We start from the raw sequence: 6,500 nt of genomic DNA, 5'->3' as shown, positions 1-6,500 counted from the left end.
GCGCAAGCACGCCGTCCCCAGCGGCTTCCCCCTCGTCCTCTCACCGGCGGCGGTGCCGCCCGCACGCGCCGCTCCGCTTTCCACCGCGCGCGCATGGGCGTTTTGCGTAAAAGGCAAAGCCAGGGATATGGAGAATGTGTGAGAATGTCTCCTCTGGTGATCGGGTCTACAGTGACCCGGTCACTCCACTTTATGTCAACCAGAGCAAGGCTCTGGTGCGCGCCGCTCCGCTGCGCCGTCGTCGGTAGGATAGTGATTAATCATTATTTCTACAATGGTACGTACCCTAAATCATCATCAGCCAACCATCTCGCGATGGTGGCGGTCATGGAGCCTTTTCATTGGATTGTTGGCTTTCGCCAAATTACAGGCACGCGCCTGCGCTCAACACGGTCCCTCGGAAGACAACTCTTAAGTCCATTCCGGCACTCAACATCGGAAGACAACTCCAAGTCCATTCCGGTACTCTTAACGCTTAGCGTCCATGACCCTTGCACCATCTTCTCGTGGCTTGGTCGATAAAGTAGACCCAAGACTTCCGACAATCAACCAGACCATTAATTGCAACATCTCAATTAGAATCATCTGCAGTTTGAATAGAGTACCATAACAGAAATGCGAACACCCCGCAGGACACAGGGCATCCACGGTGAAACACAACGTGACTAAACTACACAAAGCCAATACATCTCTTAACTGGATCACCAATAAACTCATCGTAAAAACCTTTTCAGGAAAATTGAGAAGGTTGATCCAGTGCCAGTTGTCCACAATCATCTGTATAGAATATAAACGCCAACATATATTGTCAGTAAGCACCGCGCGCAGATATAGAAAACATACAGAAGTTCATCGAGTGCGCACAGTTGCCGAGAGTAGAGGCATATACAAAACTAGAGTAAATGAAGATAAAGAAGCTCCATTTTCTTCAAGGTTTGAAGCGACATGTTTTTGTCGACAAGTCCACAGGCTGATTACACGATCGCACATGTGACAAGAAGACAACATTAAGGTCAATTAGTTCGCGCACATGATGAATTTTCAAGTCAATGTGCCTATTTTTTGCAGATATCTGCGGGTTGGACGCCAGCGACTGTGTAGCTGAGCAGTCGATTAGTATTAGTGTGCCCCCGAGTACTATGTCATCTTTCCATGGCTTCGCATGAGCAATTTCCCAGAAAAACTTTCAGATCCACGATACTTCTTTGGCACAAGAAGACAAAGCGATGTACTCTGATTCAGGTGATGACAGTGAGATAACTGTCTGTCTTTTGCTTCTCCAGTATATTGGTGCTTCGTTGATGGCGATAATGAAACCAGTGGTACACCTCCTGTTTTCTTTACATCCTCCCCAGTCGGCGTCAACGCAAGCAACCAGAGACTCTGGAATGAAGTTGCAGAGACGAGGAAACGATAAACCGAAGTTCAAGGTTCCAGAAATATATCGGTGGCCCGCTTGAGTAAGGAAATATGTCTCGGTGTAGGCGCATGCAGATGCCGTGCCAAAGCAGATAGCGGAAATGATATGTCCGGCCTTGTGCATACAGCAAGATAGTTCAACCCGCGTACAGCTGAGCGATATTGAGAGTGCTCCTTAGGGGAGAGCAGCGCTTCATTCTGATAAGCCGGCAGCACATCAGCGTTCAGAGGCAAAGGTATCCAGACCGCGTTAGCATGGTCGAGACCGTTAGCTGCTGGTAAAGACTTTGCGTATCGGGTCTGCGTTGCTCTGATATGCTTAGGCTCCTTCGACACTTCCCATCTGATAAAGGAGGAAAGAGAGCCGAAAAGCTTATCATCAAACTAAGCAGAAAGATTCTTCTTAAACCAAGTCATAAGCGAGTGACTATTTGATGCGAAAGAGATGTCATCCACAACAATAGCCATAATTATGAACGATTCACCCTGTCAAAGGATGTAGAGGCGACCATCATAGCTTGATGTTTGAAACTGCCAAGAATGTAGGCATGTTTCGAGAAGCGAACCCCAGATCTTCCTGGCTTGCTTGGTTCCATACATCGAGCCATGAACTTCTGCAGCATATCCAGGCTTGACCTGCACTTGACTTAAGTCAGTAGGCTGCTCCGTAATTATCGTAATGTCGAGTTTACCGTATAAGTATGCGTTGGAGATATCGGCTCCTTCAAGTTGCAAGTCTTGACTTGCTGCAAACGACAATAGTATGCAAAGTGTTTCGTGAGCGGCAACAGGAGCGTACGTGTTTTCTGGATCGTAGTCCGTGAAGAGTTGCTGTTGATCACCTCGTACACAGCACCGTGCTTTGTGCAGCACGTTTCCAGAGCTGTCAAGTGGTTTGACTCTAAATACCCAAGTGTATGGCACAGGCTTCATGCGCTCTGTGCGTCTTATCAACCTCCACGTCTGTCGTTTGACGAGAACATTGAACTCCCTGTCAATAGCGGATGCCCACTGCGCATCCTCACATGCACGAGAGAATGATCGGGGCAGTGACGGGTCTTGAAGTGTCTTTCTTGAGATAGAGGCGACAGGGCTTTGCACGTGAGCAGCGGTGAGAACTCAAATTAGTTGCTCTTCTAAGTCCGCTTCATGTTCTACCTCTTGTATCTGCGTGTTGCTTCCTTGCTGGAAAGAGTCGAGTTCTATTTACCGTGAGAGGCCGTCGAGAAGTGAAGACATGCTCGGCAGATGTTCCGGGTTGTCTTGACAGAAATCTTGCCCCCTTGTAAGGATAATTTTCTTTGTAGAGGGCACAAAAACACGGAACAGGGTGACAGAGCTTTCCATGACGACGAAGTGGCCGAAGAAGGTACGGGGAAGCAGCTTATTTTGAGGCGTAGTCTTTGGACGATAGATGAACGCATGTCCCTTTTGTACGAACTCAGGGAGTTGCTTGAAGTCGATACGTGTGTCTGGGTTCCATTCTAGAATGGGGATACCTCCGTCTAGTCGGTCCGAAGGTGCACGGTTGCGAAGCCAATTGCCGTGATTGATGGCTTCTCCCCAAAGACCAGTGTGCAAGTTACATGCAAACAGGAGAACTCTCGCTCGTGTCCAATGTTCTTGAATGAGACGTTCTGCGGAGCCGTTGCTCTCCGAGGCATAAGCCGGTGAGTAAATCAGCTTGATGCCGTTTCGGTGAGCAAAAGCCATGAAGTCTTCACCTTTGTTCTCCCCTGCTCGTTCTAATCTGATATTTTTCAGAAGTAGTTGGTTGTTAAACTCAGTCTGCGAGCGGTTACGGTACCACTCAAGGGTGTGGTACGTTTTGTGTTTTGTCCTCAGCATGAAAACATCATACTTCCCAGTGAAATCGTCGAGAACAGCAAGTGTGTACCTATTTCCAGCGATACTCTGAGTAACGAGACCAGAGATGTCGATGTAAATCAACTCAAGGGGACGTTTGGTGAAGTTCCCAATTGAACGAATTCGACCGCGACGAGCTTTCCCCTGGAGACATGGCACGCAATCAAGGTTCACCAAGGTGGACCTCGAGAAGAACGGGACCGAAGGAAAGCATGGGATAGTTCGATGTAGCGATCGGCTCCAAGGTGTCCAGTCTTGGCGTGCCACTCTTTGGCTGGATCCTTTGCCCTTTTGACATTCGATCTGACAGCGGCCAAGGCAGTAGTACTGTTGTTAATGTTGAGACAGTAAAGCCCGTTGACCTTCGGTGTCTCCCAGAGCACCTTCCAAGTTCCTTTTTCCATAAGAAATCAGGCATTGTACTGACGAATGCTGTCCGTAAATGCAACGATGAAGTCTGCGCTGAGGAGATCCACCGAAAAGACGTTCGAGGAGAAGTGTGGAGCGTGGTAGGCATCTATATACATGCCACCACCGAAAGGTGTCCACACTTGTCCTTTACAGACCAACTTTGAGACTCCAGAAGCAGCCTTGACGTTTTCAAACGTCTTTGAGTAGTTGACGAAGACCATACGAGAATGGAAGAAGTGATGGGTTGCCCCTGAATCGATGTAGGCAGATGAGATCTTCGTACGAGATGACTCGGCCACTTTGGTCCTGAATTCAAATTCCTCGTCATAAAGCTGAGCCATGTATCCACGAGGGACTTCTGAATAATTCCTCTGCGCAAAACGACTGGAGGGGCGAGAGAAACCGTAATGTTGCGTTTCTTGTTCGTCATTTCCGGAACCCCAGCTGCGACTTGGGTGATCGCCGTTGTTGGGAATTGGACGTTGAGGCGGAGGCGTGTCCCGGACTTGATTTCCAAACTTGAAACGGTCGCTCTGAACGTCCCTGTTGGCGACCCGAACCATACCTTGAGTTATTTGTGGCGTCTTGCTCCTTCTGACGCTTCCAGCAATTGCAGTAAATGTCACTTTGAATGTGGCAGTAGTTACATGTGCGCTTTTCTATGCGCCCTCTAGAGGTACCTCGATGTATCTCATTGTGAGCACTGCGATGATTCCTTCCACGACCCCCGCCATTGGCACCACGAGAGTGTTGCACAATATTGGCTTTTGGCTCGGCGGTGGGAGAACGGTATTGGTGCTGTGGATTATGAGGGTTGGAGCGACGAGCAAGCTCAGCCTGTACAGCATTGACCAAAGTGTCAAAGTCGAATTCTTGAAAGGTAGACACCATAGCGAGTGGGGCGAACGAAGGAGGAAGGTATCGGATAGCTTGGACGTCTTCTCAGATCCGGAGAGCTCGTAATCGTACGTAGCCAGTTCCCCAACGATAGTGAGGAAAGAAGCGACATGAGTGTCAAACTTTCCGTGTTCCTTGAAGATGAGAGTGTCTAGCATCTGGTTCAGGTTCTGTACGACTTCGGTGTTGGACATCGTGAAGATCCGCTCAAGTTCCTCCCACAATTCGCCGGAAATCTTGGCGTTGTCATCCACAAACAGACGAATTTGGAATTCAAGTGCGTCGCCGAGGCACAGTATGATGTTGCCTTTGGCGCGCGCGGCCTTGAGAGTCCAATCCTCGACAGCAGTGCTTGACAAAGATTCCGTACACCCGGAGGGGCGAGGTTGAAGGCCGATGAGGAGAGTGTCGTTGCGCTGGAGGTAGGCCTTCATTTTTCGACTTCATTGGACGAAGTCGGCGGGGACTTTGAGTTTTGGAACTTTACTCAGGGAGTCGTGGTTATCGTCATCGGCCAAAATGTTTGACCGGTTCCACCTCCAACTGGAAGGAAGCTTCCGTCGGTGCTGCGATAATTTCGCGTGTTGCGCCAAGTGCCCTGCAACTACCTGTCCCAGAGAGCCGTAGGAGGTCGGATCTCTGACCCGTGGTATGCTGACCTACCACGAAGGTGCTTCCGAAAGTGCAGAGGTCGGACCTCAGGCCCGTGGCATGCTGACCTACCACGAAGGTGCTTCCAAAAGTGCGGAGGTCGGACCTCAGGCCCGTGGTATGCTCACCTACCACGCAAGTCGAATTACAAGACTTGTGATGACCCCAACTTTAACCACAATAACCCCAAACAAAACCAAGATAGTTCGCCTTTGACCGCAATAAACAAACTTGACACGATGTTCCTTGACAGGCATGCGTTCGCATGAAAATGTACTACGAGACAGGCGATTTCTTTGACGCTACACAAAAGGGAGGTGTAGACAGACACTACGAGCTGGGACGTACTGTGGTCCGCAGACACTTATATCAGCTGCGTCCACAGCTCGTGGTAGCGGTGGTGGTGCGCAGTAAATAGAAAAGATAACACAGGCGGTTGTGTTGAAGATAGATTGCTGCGCTCGAGCAGGGGTGGGCGGTATGCGGAGAAAGGGAAAGATAGTGCGCGCGAAGGAGTGTAAAGAGGGGGGCGCGAGGAGATAGTGAATTCACTCGCGATGCTACCGTAAAAAGCAAAGCCAGGGATATGGAGAATGTGTGAGGATGTCTCCTCTGGTGATCGGGTCTACAGTGACCCACCCGGTCACTCCACTTTATGTCAACCAGAGCAAGGCTCTGGTGCGCGCCGCTCCGTTGCGCCGTCGTCGGTAGGATAGTGATTAATCATTATTTCTACAATAGTACATACCCTAAATCATCATCAGCCAACCATCTCGCGATGGTGGCGGTCATGGAGCCTTTTCATTGGATTGTTGGCTTTCGCCAAATTGCATGCACGCGCCTGCGCTCAACATTGCGGCGCGCGTGTGGAACGGGGGCCGCGCGTGTAACGGAACTGCGGCTGCGTTTAACGGGGGCGCGGGGGGGTGGCGCGCGTGCCAAGATAGGCATATCATAGGGCCTTTGGCCATGAGGTGGCGAAAGCCATTTCGTCCAATAAGAACGCTCTGGACCGCCGCCGTCCATACTTGGACGGCTGGCATTGGGCGACGAATGTAGTCGGACCAAAAGGGAGAATTTTGTATGCGCACCATCGTAGATTTAACTATTAATTAGTAATCTACACTCGACGGCGGCGCGGTATCGCGCCCACCAGTCTCGGACTGGATGACATAAAGTTGTGTGACCGGGGGCAGCTCGCCCCCTCACACCGGAGAGGGACACACTCTCGATCACGTTTATTGCTCACCTCGTTC

Source organism: Chondrus crispus, genomic scaffold, assembly GCF_000350225.1.
Source record: "Chondrus crispus Stackhouse genomic scaffold, scaffold_122, whole genome shotgun sequence".
Taxonomy (NCBI): Eukaryota; Rhodophyta; class Florideophyceae; order Gigartinales; family Gigartinaceae; genus Chondrus; species Chondrus crispus.
The sequence above is the reverse complement of the archived record's forward strand: the minus strand, read 5'-3'. Positions refer to the sequence as shown.